Genomic DNA, 20,127 nt, shown 5'->3' on the forward strand with positions numbered 1-20,127 from the left:
GCACTAAGCCCAGTTGATTAAATGATAAAGCTGTCACACAGACCTGGATCAATACTGAAGCAGCAACGCGAGCAGAATTGGGTAATTCATGTGTAACCAAAGCTTTCAGGGTGGTACCAGCCCTGTCAGATGAAACATGGTTTATCTTTCTAACACTGATCGTTGCTCTTTACCGATACAGGATAAAACAACAATGTTCCTTCCGCAAGCCACCCAAGAGTAGCACCAATCCTGCAAACTGTTTGCACGTTTTCAAGCAGAGACTGTTTGTGAGACTGCCATGATAGCTACAGTGAGTTGCAGCATCCCAAGGAGTGTTTGCCTCTCCCCATATGGATGCTGTAGAAACATACAGGTGGCCGTGGCATGCAGGAATTGCTGCCCTTTGGCTCCCACTAAGTAGACAGTTTGGGCTGAGCAGGTGTGGGCAGCCAGTGTTGAATTCAGCAGAAGTGGATGCAAACTCCTGATCTCAGCTGTGTGGAGCAACTCCTTGCAAATAACTGATTCTAGCCCAAGGGAGTTTAAATGATATGCCCACAACCTGGCAAAGAGCAGCAGTTTCCACTTAGAGATGGGGGAAGAAAACAGAGCTGCTCAAGCAGCAAATCCACTGGGGACTATGGGAAGAAATGTGGAAAACCTTGCAGTTATCCTATTTTGCACAGCTGTGCAGCTCTTAACCAGTATTTGGCTTTCAGGAGGTCCCATTCCTTGTTCATATGGCAGAGAAACTCCAGCTCTGAACAGACTGACCTTGCTTGGAGTAGATGATGGCTTGTAAGTTGTTTGCACTGCATTCAAAATTGTGTTTGGGGAAGGGACAATGTTTGCAAAGTGTCCCTTTTGCTGCTCTTTAAAGAGCAAGTACAAGGTGCTGTGTTCACACACTGTTAAAAATCTCTTCACTCTTAAAGCTCTTCCAACATGTCTAAAGAATTTAGGCCTAACCCTTTTAAAGCAACAAAGGTAAAATTGGCCCCTCTTACTGCACACAGCTTAAGATTTCATTCTCCGCTCCCAGAGAATGTGGACATTCTGGTAAAGACAAATGTGAGGGCACTCGGGCTGACCTCATTGCAGCAGACATCAGGAAATTTGCAAGTGCCTGTTCCCAGGGAGCGTGTTCCTGCCAGGCCTGTGAGTGCTCGAGGAGTCCTGTCCGTTTTCTGGGGAGCCGGGGATGGGGCAGTTACAGGAGGGCAGCTTTGGTGCAGAAATGAATGTTGTGTAGCACTGGAGTGAGGTTCAGTTTTGCATCAATAACTGAGGGAGGATATGACATCTTCACATTGCTGACATGGCCAGGCCATTTTGTGTATCAGTGTTGCTGAGCTTGCGAGTTAATGGTTTGTCGATGACATACGCGTCTGTCTATGCCTGCCCACATATAATCTATTGTCTTTTGAAGGATGTATATGCTGATGTTGCGCCTCCTGTTAACCGATGATCACTTAAATACACGTGCTTGCGAGTTTCCATTCCCCAGGGCAGTGGTCTTGCAGGAGTTTGGCAACTTGCAGCTAGGTGGCTCACAGAATTGCAGCAAATGGCTGTTGGTCACATAGGCTGGAACTGATGGTATTTTACTTGGGCAGGAATTATGCCTAACCTCTCACAGGTAATTAAGTTTGTAATATGCTACAGTTTGGCAGACTGCACTCTTTCTGTGGAGCCACTGGCAAGGACTGCAGCTTAACTTTGGTCCATTGTGCAGTTGTTTGAATTTTTTTTTTTTTTTTGTGTTTACCACTCTGATGTAGCTGCTGCTCCACAAAGTTACAATTTAGACTCTCCTTACTGAGTTCACAGAAACTACTTTGTCATGATTTCTTTAGTAACTAAGAAAGAATTTCTTATTTCCTTGATAAATTGATAAATTCCTTATTTCCCTTTCACCAAGGGAAATTATATCAAGGTCATTATTTAATCTAATTAATTTTTCACAGGTAGAAACATTTATTTTTTTTTATGTATTGCATTTTAGAAATTAGACCTAGACAGCATTTCTGTAACAGCATTCTAACTTGTTATCTCAGAAATACTGTTAAAAGGCTGTTTTAATTGAAAAGGAAAATGCAGTTTTTAAATGTTTAAAATATTAAGCAGGGTCTGCCCTGATTTACTGTTACAAAAAGCTATCACAGCATGCTAGTCTTAGGAAGAGGGGTTAAACAAAATGGTAAATGCTGATTAATCACCACTGTTTAAATGAGAAACATGAAGCATAAGAATGCAATAAACTATAAAACTTAATACCATAATCAAGTAAAGTGAGAATAGCAAATATTTATGTCCCCCCACATCAATTTAATTTACTGATAGATGTTTTTCCTTTGCAGACTGAAAATGTTCCATAGTTAATAATCCACAATCAATATGCATAACCAAAGTATAAGGATGGAAACTCTAAGTAGACTTTGTGGCACAAAATGGCCTGCAGGCACCTTGAAAGACCTTCACAATGTGGTGAAGCACTGGTTGTGCATAGGGTTTTTTAAATCCACTGAGTTAGAAGCATAGTAAGGGAACACAACTGGTGCTCCCAGATCGAACATTGAGAAGCTACACATGGGTATGCCACTGGCTCCTCCTTCACTTCCTTAAAAAACATGAAGCAAGGACAAGAGAGACAGGACTTTGCACAGAGAGATACCCAGTCTATCACAGGTGCTAGAGTGCAGGCACGCTGGGCAGTGTGCTACCCAAGCTAATTACCCTGCCAAGATGACATATTACAGTCACTTTTTCCTGGACTCACAGCATAGCCATGCCCTTGTTAGCTCAGTGGGATTTGCTCTTTGTGCATGAATCCATGGGTATCAGTACAGATACATGCATTCATCGATCCATCCATCCTTCTCCATCTATAAATGTATAGTGAAGACATGGATGATTAGATAGAACAGATCTTTCTGTTAAAAAAAGCTACTAACCAAGAACAGTACTGTAAAAAAAAAAAAAAAAAAAAAAAAAAGGAAATTCTGTTTAAAAAGCTCCATGCATCTTCAAGGGGGAAGGAGGGAGAAACAGAAGAATGATGAAAGGCCCAGCATTCATTAGCACTGTGCTGTATTGTGACCGCCAGACTCCAGCAGGTCACGTAGCAGGGGCACATAGCTGTGTTACTGCTGTGTGACTGCGAGGACTGCAGCGGTGATAGCTCTGTGGTGGTACAGAACCTTCCCTCCTGGTCCCATGTCCTAGACACATCTGAGCATCTGTGTCTGAGGCACGGGCACAGAGGAGGTTGTGCACTGCCCTGTGCCCACAGACAGGAAGAGTATCTTGCTGAAGCTGGAGCATGTTGCTTGTACCACTGTGAAGGCAAGACAGCTAAACATCTTCTTGTGCCAAACAAGCTTGGTTTAGCAGGAGGCAACGGGCTTGGCTGTACTCTCCATAGAGGCAGGAAGAAAAGTCACACTGATTTCAGCAGCTGCTCTGTGATTATGACACTGCTTTCCAGCCTCCCTAATAACCTCCATGTCCTCAAACTAATGAAGATGTAGACAATAAATGAAAAAAAAAGTATAGAAACAAAACACAGCAAATCTTTTGAGATTTAAAAACAAGGTAACAGGCTGCAAGTACATTGAAACACCCCATCTGCTGCTACTGCAGGATGTGTCATCTTGATTTCTCGTGCTTCCCTCCTAGCATCCAGTCAGCTGACATGTTGCATGGAAAATAAGATTAGGGCAATATATGCGTTTTAGGAGTTTTGGGAGGGTTGTAGGAAGGAATTAACCCTAAGTTGTGCTAGTGGATGAGAAGCCAAACACGATCCACCAGCGTGCTGGCAGCCCACAGGGCGGACCATGCCTGGGGTGCCTCAGGCCCAGAGCTGCCGGCTGGCCGAGGGAAGGGATTGTCCCACTCTGCTTGGCCTCGCCTCAAGCACTGCATGCGGGCTGGGATGCCGCAGTACCAGAGGGGCATAAAGCCATTAGAGAGCCCCCAGAGGAGGCTGTGAGGATGGTGAAGGGCCCAGAGGGCAAGGCATGTGAGGAGTGGCTGAGGGCCCTCTGTCTGCTCAGCCCAGAGCAGAGGAGATGAGGGGAGACTCATGGTGGCCTGCAGTTCCATCACGAGGAGCGGAGGGGCAGGCGCTGAGCTCTGCTCTCTGGGGACAGTGACAGGACCTGAGGGCACGGCATGGAGCTGGGACAGGGAGGGTCAGGCTGGGGGTTAGGGAAAGGGTCTGCACCCAGAGGTGGTCAGGCACTGGGACAGGCTGCCCGGGGACTGGGCACAAAGCACCGAGCTGTTGGAGGTCAAGGATCATTTGGACACCGCTCTCAAACATTTGGTCTGATTTTGGGTGATGCTGTGTGGAGCCAAAAGCTGGTCAGAATGATCCCTGCCAACATGGGATAGTCTGTGATTATATGGATTGCATAAACTTGTACTCAATACGTTTAGTATGTGCTAGTAAAATGCTATAGCTGTTAAGGGACAGGTTTTTGTTGTTTTTTTTCATGCTTCTAGACAGGGGAAGTGTCCAAGCAGAATTTACTCACTAAGTGTTAAGTCTTGGTTTTGCTGCAGTTCACTAGGAATGCAGAGATGACTCCTGCAGTCAGGGTATAGGTTACCAGGATGTTGGGACCTTGCCAGTTCACCCTTGATTCTCATTGTTCATATCTTCTCCCCTAACCATCCACTTTCCATCTGTGTTTTTTTTTTTTTTTTTTTGTGGTCTTGTCCAAGAGACCTCTGATAGCTGTTGAGCAGCTGCATTGTTTGCATTGTACAACTATGTATAGATGTATAGGAAAATGAAAGGTCAGTTTAAGCAGTAATTAGCTTTGGGAGTTAACAAGAAAAATCAACACTGATACTTCTGATACTTTAGGCTTGATCTTTTCTAGCTGAGTCGATTAGGGGCAGGATGTTAAAGCAATAAAGTCTTTGAAATGCAGTAGCTGTCATAGCACTGCAGTTTCCCAGCGTGACTGATGTTAAGATCAAATGATGCTCAGTGGACACATACACTGACCATGCCTCCATATAGGGATGCTCCCTGCACTTTAGCAACATGAATTCTGGCTGATGGCACATCATCAAAGAATACGGTTGTTTTAGGAACTAACAAAAAATATTCAGCTCTTTTTGTTGTTGCTACTGAGATGCAGGTTTCTATCCACACTGAAAAACTGGTAAAGTGGGTTTCCTGAATGACACACATAACAGACTATCCAGATACAAATCAATTCTTACATAGTCTTAACAAAGGAGACTTCTCTGAGGCTATTTCACCTCAGCTCTTATTACTGATTTATATTTTAGAAGCTTCAATTATAAATGACAAAGGTTATAACTATAGGAAAATTGTGCCTGTCTTGTATTCAAGCAGCAAAATGCTGTCTGGATTTATAAAAGGAGGTTATCTTTATAAACGCAATGTAATAAGTACCTCATGAACCTCTATAACACGGGGCCTGGTTTGAAGGTTTGTGTGTGGTGTTGTTTTCTGTTTTGGTTTGGTTTGTTTTTGTAGCAAGCTTGTTATTGAAGCTATTCACAGCTGGCCTTTTTCCTGCATACCTAACTTGAGCCATATTAGGTCTGTACTGCAGAGTAAAGGACTTAAGACTATATTCTTTTCAAGTGTAAATATGTAACTTCTTAGACTGATTCCCCACTGTAGCTCCCACTCCTGTTTTCACATTTCTCTTTCTGCAGGTTGGTTTCTGGGCATTGATTCAGTACTGTTCTATAAAGGTGGATTTAAAAGCAGATGATGGGTATAGAACATCAGAATGAAGACAGAGAAGTATCAATTACTGCCAGTAGAATAGCCTGGCTACAGCATGCATTAGATAAACAGGCTGACTTTTCAGTGGAAGGTGTCTTTTCAGTGAAGGTTCACCATCCAAGGCAATTTTCTCTCTGCCTGTTCTATAAGCACCTTCTGCAGTAGGCTTTACATAGAAGGAGCATATGGCCTTCCCTAGCTTCTTCTTTCATGCAAGTATGTATTAGAAAAATGCCATCTCTGCCATGATCTCAGTTCCTTGCCTGATGATGCCCATTGCCTATTATTTTAATTAATATTATTTAAAAATAAATAAATATAATAATTTTAATAAACAATTCAATAATTTAATTTAGAAATGAAAAATTAATAAAAATTAGAAATATTAATTAATTTATTTATTTATATTGCCAATTATTTTGCCTTGTTCTGGGTTGTGCTCTGATTTCTGAGAACTATCAATGATGGTTCTAGGAGCTCTTCCGGTAGTTGTACCTAAATGTCCAGAGTTTGGCATCTTCCCAGTAGGCTTTGGACTACTTTTTTGTAGCTGCATTTCCTTGTATTTCAAGGAAATTATTTATTACATATTTTCCTTGTATTTTCTGCTGAAAGTTACTTACCTCCATTTTTTGCCAAATAATTCAGCACTGTGACATTTCTCTTGGGTAATGTAGCATCACTGTGGCATCACTGTACCACAAACCACTGGTTTGTTTCATTTGGCTTGCTTTGTTTTTCTGAAATATATTCCATAACATGCAGCGAAATAACATTTGGTGGATAGGTATTCTGTGCTGTTGCTGGTGATAGAGATTATTTGTACTTGGACAGTGCAATAGTAGAGATATTTCTATCAGCTGAGCAGTTATGCAAGAGCTTAGGTGGTCTTTAATCCCTCTCTGCCTATCTAGGTAAGGTGGTATCTATATTAAAAACAAAAAAGATCTGGTCAAGCAGATAGTGTTGGGAAGATCTTATTTACAGTTGAAGACAGCTCTATGTGACTAAACCAAAGAGGAAAACACACTCCTTAAACCAAGGGGAAAAAACTGAGAAACAAAAGGTGTGGACATTAGAAGCAAGAGTCTCATGCTTCTACCAATAACTTTACTTCATCGGGTAATGGATTTTCATAGAAATATGAACACTATAATGTAGTTTTATTATTTTTCCCCATTTTTAAGTGAAGTATTGTTAAAATTCCAGCCTGAACAAGCTACTCTGATGCTAGCCATACCTTTAGAAATACTATTGTGTTAACATTGCTAGTTCTAGCCTATGAATTTACTGATTTGAAAACCAGAGGGAACGGATTACTTCTGTTTCTCAGTTGACATTGTATAAATGTTGTAGACATGATTTATCTTTTGTGAAAGATACAAGAAAGATACTAATGTTTCACAGTCATTCTTAATAACATTTCCAGAATCTTTCTAGCTGAATCCAGAGAAAAACGCACTATTTTTGATCTAAAAACCTCCAAAAACAGAGAAAAAGATTTTATAGTAGCACTTCTCATTCATTTTAAGTTGCAAAGCAGGCTGAAGAAAATGCTGTTGTATCATGGTTGCTATTGCTGCTTCTCCTTCAGTGCACAAATTACTTCTTATGTACTCCACGACAACATTCAGACTTGGGTTTTAAGAAATTAAGAACAATTCCTACTGACTTTGTGCTTCATCACTTCCAAGGTGTGTTTCTATGGTGCCTTCTTCCTATGCTGTATTACATATCAACCTTTCTTTGTCTTTCAACTTGCCAGACTGCATTAAAATCTCTGTTTTTGTAATCCGACACAGACATCTGAAGTCTGGCTGGTGTTTTAGCTCACTGATGTTGTATTGCCCCTACTTTCAGGAATTCAAACTCTGTTCCAAACAGTAGTTATATTTCCAGATTTCACTGTGCTCTTTATATCTGGCTAAGAACCCCACTAGCTGTAGTCACACACATATTTTGTGGGAGATGCTCACTCCCAGCCCTGCAGTATCATCACACAAATGCACATGTATCACCCAGTGCTTCCCAGATGCCTGCTCAAAATTAGTCCAACTGTTGTGAGGTACTAATTAGCTCTCAAAAGATTTGAGGACCTCTGTTTTTCTAATGTTGTTGTCACTCGCATTTTCAGTCTGATTTCCTTTGGAAACAACACGTAAGTGACTGCAGTGTCGACTCACCTGTCACTCCTGCTCCAAATAATTTCTGAACCAAATGACTGATTCCATCCAAATTTGAAGGAGCGTTAGTAGTCTCCAAATTAATTATGTTTCCACAGGCTTCAGGAAAATTGACAGCTGGGTAGAAGAAAGTGAGAAGCAGATTAATGCTTCATTGCCCCTAGAGGAAGACAAGAATTCAGCCATTACCCATTCAGTTGGCCGCAAACAGATGGCCAGGCAGGACGTGCTCAGTTCTTTCTTGATGGCTGGGGCTGTTCTGGTGGCCTTGGGACACCCAATGTGACTGTGGTGTGGGTGGCAGAGGGACATATGAGAGAAATCCAAATACTTAAACACTTCCTTTGCTGATGGTGCACATTACTTTCTTTCCCTGCTGTGATACACAGCTGAGATCTCAGAAAACAAGAGTCGTTGTCTGATGAGATGCACATCTGCCATGAGATATGCCCTGTTTATTGTTGCACTTCAACCAGTAGAATGGTTCATGTGCTGTCCTCCAGCATAGACTTAGAAACCTTTTACTCTTAGTTTTAGTTAATGTTTTGAAGATATAATAGGAACTTAATACATTGAGTAAGAACAATTATTTCCTCACTCATCATGAGAATTATGGCAGCTGTGTAATAATTTTTTTCCCCACTATAATGAACTTCTAATTAGAATGATAATGTCTCTTATTTGGGGAAGTTTTTAAAGTAATTGCAAGGTCACCTACAACTTTATTTGAATAGTCAGTTAATACTCTAATTTTTGGTGCTATTTTCCATGACTGTCACTATAAGCCCACAGCCTCCCACTAAATATAGTTTCACAATAACAGAGTTTCAGCTAAATAGATACTCAAGGTTTCTTTGGCATCCTAGCTAATAAAGGCACTGTGCAGACAATTCAGGGTGATAAATTGTCCTTGTTACATTCACTTTCTAAAAGTTAAAAGGAACGGAGCTTGTGGTCTTGAAGCTTGATTTTATTTATTTATTTTTTGGTGTATCATCTGGAATGATGCCTCACAATGTGCTGTATCTAAGGTAGAAAGGGATGTTAGTAGCAGTGCAATATTGAGCTTTCACTGTAGCTGAGTATTAGTAAGCAGTACAGCAAACCATGCTGAAACGTGTGCATGCTAGCAGCAACCTTAAGTTCTCCTGCTGGTTCATTATGCCTTTCTCAAAGGTTCACGTTTATCAGGATGGGGCCACGCACCTTCTCCCCCATCCCAGTGGGTTCTCCAGCCTGGAATACAATCAAAAGTTTCTATGGGTGTGTTTTTTTGTTTTGTTTTGTTTTGTTTGTTTGCTTGCTTGCTTCTTTCTGTTGTGTGCATGTGTGTGTGTCTGTGTTCTTGTTTGTTTGTTTTTGTGTTTTCTATCTAGTGTCCCAACAAGTTCTATTACATCCCCTTGCATTTAAAAAAAAAAAATTAATAGGATTCTGGGAATTTTAAACACAGTATAAAATCAGGGACTGAAAGGAGCCAGAACAGCAGTTAGATATGAACATGAACTGGTACCTTCTAATGAATTTTGCAGATTAACAACTTCTGTGGGCTTAAAAATGTAAAACCTAAAATGGTCTCTGCATATTCAGCTGCAGAACTGATTTATTCATCCTTCCCCCCACACCCTTCTCTTTGAAATTATTTTGCCCTATAAAATTGTAGAAGAGTCCCCCTTGTGGTAAGTGCCATAATAGCAACATGCATCTTGATTTCATCTTGTCTATTTTTTCCCTTCTGGTCTGTAAATTAAACATGCATGTACAGATCTCTGTTAGATCCAAAGCACAAATCACAGTATGTGCTAACTTTCTCTTGCAGATTTTTTTTTTTTTTTTGCAATTGTATGAGAACACCAACAATTAAAAACATTAGGATTGATTTTTTCTTGCATTTATTGCAGCTCTAAAATCAGAGGTTGTGAACTGAGGGCTTCATCACACCTTCTACAAAACGTAGTACTGGAGAGGGGTGAGTGTGGAGGATGAGAAATATGCGAAAAAGGCATTTTTGATTTTTTTTTTTTCTCAAGTGTGAAAAGTAGGAGAGAGGAAACAAGTTAGTGGAGCTGTGCTTATGGGAAAGACCAAAGCAATTCACCATGGCTGTTGACACCTGGTGCCTTGGTCTTCTGTGAAAAGATGCAGCCTCTCTTCATCTGACCACTGCCACTTTCCTTCTCCTTTCTAATGTGTTCAAATTTGTTTTTTTGTTTTTACTGAAGTGTACAAAAGTCTGGGCACTGTGTGGGATGGTTTATGGAGCTTCAAATGATCTTCTCTGTGTTGTTCATCTCATAATGTGTTTTCTGCTTTACTCCTCCACTGTGGGTTTGTTAATAACTTCATCCACTAATGAGCTGTTCAGGGCAGCTGTGCTTGTGGGCTTCAACATCTTTGCAAAGCAGAGGGCTTTCTTGAACAGACAGTAATTTGTTTGGTAATATACATGGTTCTGATTCTGCCAGGTCACTCCATCCCCAGCACAAATGTGACCACATTCAGCTTCAGACAGTGAAAATTAGGATGTCTGGTTCTTGTAGCATGATTTTGAGGCTGAATTAGTGTTGAGGCTGTCTTACCTGCTGATGAGAAATACTTCTCTCTCCTTTGAGGGCTCACACCATGCTTTATTTATTTATTTTTCCCAATTGCAGCAGCTCCTGCTTCCATGTCCATTTGTTATCAGTGAGGAAGGATTACCTAAGGGGTTCAATACCCTACATTTTTGACACAGCAGCATTTCTGGGCAAAGCCTGTTGGACCCTGTAGCTCTTTTCTACAATGTGAGAAAGAAAAAAAAAAAAAAAGTGTACAAAAACTGTACAAAAGTTCTGCACTTTTAAGTAGGCTAGTTTTTTGAAAGAGGTGTCCTTTCCATTAAACCAAGGGCAGTAAACCACCCCACACCAAGGGTTGGCCCCACAGGACTACTCGAAGTACTTTAGGGTCATAAGCTGTTTCCCTACCAATGCACTGAACATGCAGTTGCTTGTAAGGCTTCCCTCTCACCCTTACCCTTGTAAGCATCCATGGTCCTCCCTGTCTGGTGTGTTCTGGTGACCAGGAGAAAGCCACAGTTTGGATGACTTCTAGTGGACTAGGCATCTCCAGGAGGGCTGGAGAGGGTACAGATGCCCAGCCTATTCTTGTTGAGGGAACAGGGCAGGCATCAGACTTTGTTGCATGGACAAGCTAAAAAAAAAAAAAAAAAAAAAAAAATCATTTGTTGGGCTGCACCCAGAAACTAACTGAAGGTTTTGGTTATTTACCTGCAGCATGCGTAAAACTCTGCATTTTCTTGGAAGAAAAATCATCAGAGGGAGTTAGAAGCAGTTAGAGAGGAGAGACAGAGACGGTGCATCAGGCAGTTGTCGAGTTGTTGGTGAAAATCTTAAGTACACGTGCACTGAAGCAGTGACTTTGTTTTTCTTGTGTGCTTGTTGAATTGCCAGGTCTGAAATACTGAAGAGGTGGGGCCTTCTTCACATGTTTCCACCACCCCATAGTTGCTGCAGGTCAGTGCAGAGCAGCAGCTCGCTCTGCCCTTTGTCTGAGGACACATGTGACTCAGACCCAAAACGACCAAAAACACTGGTTCCAGCCCGTGCTATTTGGCTTGATATGGAAGAAAACCGAGAAAATTAGTGCCCTGTGACAGGCCAGATACCATCCATTTGTGCTGATGCTCCAGGAAACAGGTAGTTTGGCACTAGGTCACAGGGCATCATTTTTAGATGTGATGAGACTTGAATTGAAATCAGCAGCAGCTAGCACCACTTTTTAAATTATTATTGACTTTTCTATGTACCATCAAGTCTATTCCTGTGTTGCAGGCTTACTTACTTGACAGAGTAGGTGCTGGCAGTTTTGTATTCACTTGTTAAATACACAGGACTCTTCACCTCTGTGTTTGCATCGTTCCAGTTCATTATCCACGAGGTTACAGCGGATGAGGTCTGGGTGAAGTTACTGATCAGCTCAGCTAAAGCTGAGACCTGTTCTCAAAGGACACAGGTAAGCTACCATGGTTTCAGTGTGCAGCCTAACTCAACAAAATTATATTGCAAAGCCTCCTAATTTGCAGCCACCTGAATCTGAAGGCAGCTAACCTCAGTAAGCTGTCTCCATGTTTTCTGGTGAGGTGTGCCAGGGCATGTGTAACACGTGGAAGGTCCCAGACTCCTGCTGCTGTGAGGCCCCTGGCAAAAGAGGAGTGATTTTTTTCTGCAGTTACTTGGGCATTCAGAGGGATTTGGGAGTGGCCCAGTGGATGCCTTGAGCTCATCTGCCAGAATTGGTGTCTCAAGGCCCTGCCAGATAGGGTGTTGATGTGTCCTGTGGCAAACCAGTCCGCCTTTTTTGGATGAGCAGTCATTACATCAGCTGTAATGCATGTCCACCTGAGGACCAAGCAAACCATTGTATCAAAACAACATGCCGGGTGAGACAGGGACAAGGAACTCTTGGCTAGACATCCTCGCAGGTGTGCTGTGAAGGAGCTGGGAGCAGAACACCTCCATACCTACAGGAGTTGTGCAGGCCAAAGCCTGGGGCAACTGTCTTAGAGTCCTCTCTATAGCTACACAATAAAAGTGCTTGTTCAGGGTATTACTGTTCTGCCATTTCAAAGAAAAAGAAAAAGAAAAAAAAATTATATATATAAAAAAAAAGGCTTTGGGGATATAGCTAGGTTTGGAAATTGAAGTAGCCTTTGGATGAAGCAGCAGTGTTCAAGATGTGTCACATCAGGAAGCCAAGACACGGCTTACACTCCAGACCCTCCTCCTGAACCCTCCTTTGTGACTGGTTGAAGTGGTGCAAAATAAACTCTGTAAAAAGGGCCAGGCCTTGGGAACAGGGGGAGGGTTGGTGTGCTTGTTTGCTAGGCAGGGGTTTTGGCCAGCCGAGAAATCTCTCAGGAGAATAAACCTTGAGGGAAAACAGAAGAGTGACTTTTTTTGTCCAGCTAAGAAGTGCCTTCATGCCCAGGGTTTGGAGGGTTTCCAGGCTGCCTTCCATCAGGGTCGCAGGATGCGTCTTGGTGCAGTCTGAACAGGGCCCAGGAGATGTCGCCGCAGGACAGCAGTGAAGCAGGCAGGAGCTTCAGTGTCTTAAAGAGGCGAGCACTAAATCCATGCAATAACCAGCCTAGGAAACCTCTGGGGCTTCCGTTGTTGGATTTGTATTTAAATATATATATATATATATATTAATAATCATGTGAATATCAAAGTAATCATTGTCAGAGAGAACCTGAAAATGTGGCAATCGTTGCAATATTTGAGGGGAGGATTTTTCAGTAAAGATTTGCATTTGGGTATAGGTATTTCTAAGTGACTTACAAAACAAAAACAAAGACTATTTTTGCGCAGTTACAAAAGCAGTCCTGGGAAAAAACTCATTTTTGTCCATAAAAGGAGTGGTCAGATGGTCAAATTGAGTGGGCTTGTTAAAAACAAGCAGCATCCTACTCTTGTTTTTGCATTGTTATGGGGCTGCTCCTCTCCCTTCCTCTTCCCTGCCTCAAGTTTAACAATTTTCTCATTTTTAGTAGGAAGCTAAAGGGTCACTTTTTAAAACATTAAGAATGCTGTACAAATAAATAAAGCTGCTTTTTTTCTTTTGCAAAGTCAGCATATAAGAAATGATGCAAACAAGTATGGGCATGATGAGTCAAAGCAATCCACTTGGGACTGACAGAGGCATCCACATAAGCTTTACAAAATCTGCAGCTGTACGCTCAGATGTATTTTAGTTGCTTGCACTTAACTCTTGAGTCTCCATCCTAGTCTACTGGGAGACCTGAGTGTAAAACTCATCCAATACATAGCTTTGCAAAAATTGGCGTGCATGTACATGGTACTTTGAGCTGTTTTGGCTGCTTCTAAAAAATCCCAATTTCTATAACTTTTCCAAATGACTTATTTCTCATTTGCCGGGAGTAATAGGACTGAACACAGTAATGGAAGAAATATTAACTTTAGCATGATAAGTTACATGCTAAAATAAAAGGGGTATGTTGCACATTGTTTCTAATGCTATGCCTATGACTTCCATTTTTCGAGTTTGCACATCAAAACTGTCACAACACTTCAGTTATGGTAGAAAACATTTAGATCTATCCACACTATGGTCCCTTAGCTGCCTTCAACACAGCACATCCACACTTTGCAGGCTGTCAGAAAAGTAATCTACCTTGTATGCTGGATGAGCTGGGCTGGTAAAACTCCCAGCAGCTGCCTGTTTCTCCACATCATCCCCCTAGGCTACCACCGTCCTTCATGTCACTTTGTAACATGACCTGATTTCTGAAGTATGCTCCCTTTGCTTGAGCTATTTGAATAAAAATACATCTCAAGGGAAGCTGCTCAATATAGGACAGCTCAAAAAGTGTGTTTTTCTGGCAGCTACCAAACCCACCAGCATCAGAAGTTGTCCCCTAGGCTTCAGCTGATGCATGAGAGTTTTGAGAGCCCAGCAAAGAAAGAATCACTGTGGTCACTCCAATTTAAGACTGAGGCATTGTTATGAGCAGACAGCAGCAGCAGCCACCAGGCCCAGCACCTTCCATCCTGCACCCAAACTCTGTCCAAGTAGCAAGGCTTTGGGGTATGCTGCAGTTGGACAAATAAATTCCTTGGTGTCAGCAGAGGAACACTCTTTGGTAAAAGGTAAAAGGTGGGAAGTACAGCTCCTGATAAAGGCATGTCACAGCTACACAGCCGACATTCACCTATACAGTGCTGTAATTCACCAGGCTTGTATGCCAGCACATAAACTTTCAGCAAATGAAAAGGCCAAGATGTGAATAAAAGTTAAATTAACTATTACAAGCAAATAAAATCTTCCCCCTAATTGTATTTATATCTCCAAATTGGCTCAATATATACATCCCTGACAATTCTTCCTATAGCTAACTAATTTAGCTTTGTTTAAAAGACACAGCAAAGTTTATGCAGCAAAGTAAAGTTTCATTTAAGTATAAAACCCCAGATATGCTGCCACTTAAAAGCTTTTCATTGCCTACTACAATCTGGCTTGTCCTCTGCAATGATTATGTTAGAAGAAGCAGAAGGCAGCAAAGCCAAAGATTCAGCTTCAAAACTGATGTTATCTGATCAGCCACAGCTGCTCACATGCATGGTAGCAGAGTCATTATGGCACCAGTTTCTTCTGGTAATTATGTACCAGTGCACAGGGTATCAAGCTACTTTTGTCTCAAACACTGAAACCTGACCAAAAGCTGAGGAAGGGGATGAACACATCTGGAGTTCTAGCTGTTTTTCCCCTTCCCATTTGTATCTTTACAAATGTTTGATTTTGTTGTTGATTTTTGTTTGTTTGTTTGTTTAGCTAGTTAGCAAAAAAATGAAAGGGAAAAAAAGGGAAGGAAGTCTTAAAGGAGTGAACTTAACATTTTGAGTCAGAAGCTGAACATTGCAGGTGAGAAGTACAGTACAGTACTCAGTCACATCGTTAAAAGCTGTCTTCTACACATATGATTGCCAAATCTGTCCTTGTGATTGCCTGGCTTGCGAAACAGTTCTCTGATAACTCCTGCTATATGTTTCAGTTTAGCTTTACTGTAATTTTGTAATTTTCCCGTGTTTTGCTACTGCATTCTCATTCTGTTCTTTCAACATTATCACTGGCTCATAGTGTAAGTAATAACCAGCTTCCTACACTTTTTTTCTGTACCTAAAATAGTGTAGTCATAACATCATCACAGTAGATGGCAACAATGTCCATGGAGAAGGAAAACAAACTCAGCATCAGGTTCTGCAGAGGAACAGAGTGTTATTTGAGAGATTTCACTCCCTCTATTTTAAAAGGGAGCACTAAAGGGAGTACTATATTGGCTAGGGAAATCAGAGTAAAAAATAAAAATAAAAATAAAAAAAATAAATCAAGGCCACAGTGATTTACATAAACTAACTTGCCAAGATGTGTAAGGTGTGGTTAGATGCGTGTTTGAAGACAGCATAGCTCTTATGTCCAGGGCTGATTATATTTTGAACACTATTGACAGCAGAGAAATGAATGAAAGCCATGTCTTAAAAACTGAATACTGTCATCTAATCCTGCAGTGGAAGAAAAGTACAATATAATTTCCTTTCGGTACATTGTTTCCATAATTCTCCTTTGAGCCTTGTCTTGGATGAGTGTTTTCTGTCCTTTGTTCTTTATTTTCTTTCCTAATTGAAGAATGTAAATTGAGAAATGAGTATTTTAAAAAAAAAAAAAAAAAAAAAAAAAAGAGAGAGAGAAAAAAAAAACAAGAAGTCTTTTATTTGTTACAAATCTACGGATCACTTGCATAGTTGAGACCTTAAGAGTAGCAGTGTGAGAAAAGTGAGATCTGCTTGGCAATGTTGTATAGTTTGCAATGTGTTGCTTTTGGTAGAAAATAATCAAAATTAATCCACCCATGCATTTTTGAATTTTGAATTTCCTTCCCTTGCAGCAAGTCAGCTGTGGTACACCGAGAGCTGGAGCTGTATGTGGCTGCTTACTGGGGAAGCTCCTCTTGGCTGCTCCTGCTGTAGCACACGACTGATTGCCAGCAAGGAGAAGTGGATAGCGGAGTCAGTGCCACCGAGAGCAGTGGGGAAATGTTCCTTTCTGAGGGTGGCCATGGTTTAAAAGGCTGAAAGCCCCCCATGTGAGACCAAAGCAGCCTGCAGTATGTGCATGGCAAGTGGGTCCTGACACATGCCAGCACCTGTTGCTCTCTTCTTTCTTCTGGTGTGCTACAGAGACCCTACATTTATAAACCAGTTTATCGTGAATAACCTTAGCATAGTTTGAAGGCTTGCTGTAGGTACAAACTGCAAAATGCACATCCACCTCTGGGTTAATCACCCTGACTGCTGTCCAAATACAAAACCCACCACTTCCCAAATGCCACATACTGTCTTCCCCTGCAGTTATGTAAGAGAGCAGTGACCTTTCACAAGAAGAGCTTGGCATTTACAAGACCCAGGTGCCAAGCTCAGGGATTTCTTCCCTCATTAAGGGCAACTGTGTCTGCTTGTCTGGCATGCAGCTGTGCTATCTGACCACAAGGACCTGGCCTTGCTGCTGAGCAGACCTGTCTTTTGGAAGGTGAATACAGAAGAAGCCCTCACGCTTCCATGTATTTAAAATACACTTTTAATGTTTTTATCAAAAAAAGTAATTGACTTTTCCCTGCTGAAATGAATATCCTGCCTTATACTGCCAGCTTCCTAGTCTTTCCACCCCAGAAAAAAAAAAGAAAATCTGACATCTTACATAGCTGATCTGCTCAAATTAAAAGTTTGTTTTTAAAGCTCATTTGAAATTAGACATTTCTTTTGGAAATACAGGGTCTCAGAAAAGGTAAGTAGCACTTATCTCTAAATCTTCCTTATTTATTTATTCTGAAGATCTTCACAATGTTCTCAAGTTTACTGGGGGAAAGTGGGACTTTCTGTATTTACTTAAAGGAACGGCAGACTAGCTCCAAACCTTCTAAAGGGACACTTTGCTGCCAATAAATTTTACATCATTTTCTTTCTTAAGGGCATTTCTTACACATAATGTAGGAATTCAAACAGTTATATATATAGATCTGGGAGCTACACAAACACAATTATGTTTACAACATCAGTGTTCACCATATAATTTGACCTGTTCTTGCCTTTTGGCTGTGCTGTTGTTACTGGCTAGTCTGACCGAATTTATTTTTTCCCTGTTTAAAGAGCATCTTCATATATTTCAGATCTGTTCATTCAATTTTTACATCAAAACTCTGATCGCTAAATATATTAGGAGGATGAAGATGTTGTTATTATTTGGAGAAAATACTTTAAAGTGACAGATTTAAATTGTTATATTCTAGGTTTATGTTTCCTGCAAACCTTAGACCACTAGAAAACCCTTAAATCACTAGAAGTGATTTCTGTTAAATTTTATCATACTGGAGAAGTTCTGGAGGAGTAGAGAAAATTCAGTAGTTAAAAAGGTGAACAGGGTGATATAAGTGAGTGTAGGCTGGTGGGCTGACAATGGGCAGGGGTCTGGATGCTGGTAAGATGTGGCCAGATGCAGTCAGTGAAAGACTCTGAAGCTCCTTTGGTTGTTTGTGCAGATACAGAAAGACAAAAGCGCTGCCAGCCACAGTAATTTTAGATCACAAGCTGTTAATAGCCTGTTCGGGATGCTTCAGAGTTCCAGTTATACTGGCTTGTTTTTTTTTTTTTTTTTTTTTTTTTCTTTCTACTCACAAGAGCAACGTTGACTTCTTGTTTTGTGAAAAACTAACACCATTGTTACTACCTCATCAACCATGGTCCCTACAAAATCATGAGGGTCAGTAGTACAGAAACAAACATTTTCTATCGAGCATGGAGCCTCAGTTTGCAGTGTAGTGTGATTATACCATTATAATGCACATTTGTGGTAAATAAAAAAGTATACAGACCAGTATGCAGTTAAAAATGTTGATGGTAATTGTTTGGTGCTGTTCTTGGGATAGCATGTGCTTGGTAAAGCAGGCCTGGAGACCAAACAGAGGATCTTAAGTAAGCAAAGTATAAAGGGAGAAGATATCTCCTCTTGTATCTTCACTGTGGATGAGGAGCAGAGAAAAGGGAGCAGGGAGTGCACAGGAATACCAGGACAGAAGAGGACAGGCTTTCAGTCAGCCTCCCCCACAGTTCAGATTACACTGGAAATAAATACCAGGATCAGACTTGTCAGCAGGGCTTTGTAGGAAACTGCTGAGGTTTGCTTAGGAGAGTTCTGCCTCACTGTAAGCTGAAGAATTGTGCGCATCTGGGCTGTGAGTTATAGAAGTCCAACCCCAAAGTGTGTGGTATGCAGCACATCCTTGCATGACAGCCTTGGTATTGTTTGTCTTGCTAGGGAAATAGCACCAGGCTTACTCATTCCTATCCTACAGAGGTGTCCTTTTTATAGGACCTTCACAAAAGTGAGAAATAAAAAGGAAAAAAAAAAAGTGACAACAACTCCCTGATAACTGCAGCTCCTTATCGGTGTTGTGAATGTGACCAGCCCTTGATCAAGTGCAATGCTTTAGTCCTGTTGGGGGTGGTTAGAGGTTCCCAGGGAGGCAGTCCATCCCTACCCGTAGTTATTTTAAATTCACAGCAGTAAAATATGGTAACATCATTTAATCTTGGGCCAATACTCTTTTATGCTTATCTATATAGCAGTAACACACCCTTTGTTTTTAAAAATAAGTAATTTAAAGAATTGACTCCAAATAATGCAACACACTGTGAGGCAGCTGTGACCATTTGGGAAGCAACCAGCATGGGGGAGAACTCCTTATCCTCCTTTCTAGGATCTCTTATAGCATCGAACCCATGGGTCTGGCTTTAGTGTGTTCTTGCACAGCTGGCACCTGATTATTTTTTCCTAACTGCTTTTAGGATAATTCTCCTGAGTTCATTTTTTTCCACTAGGTGTGGAGGTTGGCGACATGTTCATTTCCTTGTAATTGCATATATTGAATGCAACATGAAGGGGCCATCTGAGTGCTCTTACCATTTTACGGACTCTTAATGTGCTAGGTGAATATTTCTGCTTTGTATGGACTTGCTTGTGGTGCGTTACATCCCTCTGTAAATGAGACATTAGTGTGGTGTAATACTGGTGGCCTTCTTTGGGGACATGACTAGAAATGCCTACTATGAGCTCTCTGATTTCTTCATCACAGCCCAAGTGTTATGGGTGGCAAGACATTTGTCCGTTGTGTAGGTGAGCTGGTATGCTGATAACTTCTGGCTCTCAAGACTCCTATTGCCAAATAGAAGCCCCCAGACTGTAGAGTGGGGACAGGAGTCAAGACTAGCAATGCTGAAATTCAGCAGCGGATCCAAGGAATTTAAACTGGAATTCACAAGGTCAGAAAAGTTGAAGCTCCCTGAGGACATGCCTTGGAAACATCAGTTAATCCACAGTATTGTGAAAAATATTGCAAGTAAAGGCTGATGCATTCTACCTCTGGTTGTGTACCGTGTTTTGGAGATCTTGAGGATTTTGTTTGATTAGACCTGGATTCCAAGATAACCTAAGCAGTACATTAACTGTTAAGAGAAATGTAGTTCTACAATGAGAATTGGATTGATAATGATTTGAATGCAACTGTTAAATTTCTTGGCATGGGCTTGGGAATGTTGTGTGAAAGCTCATAGT

Source organism: Aythya fuligula, chromosome 7, assembly GCF_009819795.1.
Source record: "Aythya fuligula isolate bAytFul2 chromosome 7, bAytFul2.pri, whole genome shotgun sequence".
NCBI classification, from domain to species: Eukaryota; Metazoa; Chordata; class Aves; order Anseriformes; family Anatidae; genus Aythya; species Aythya fuligula.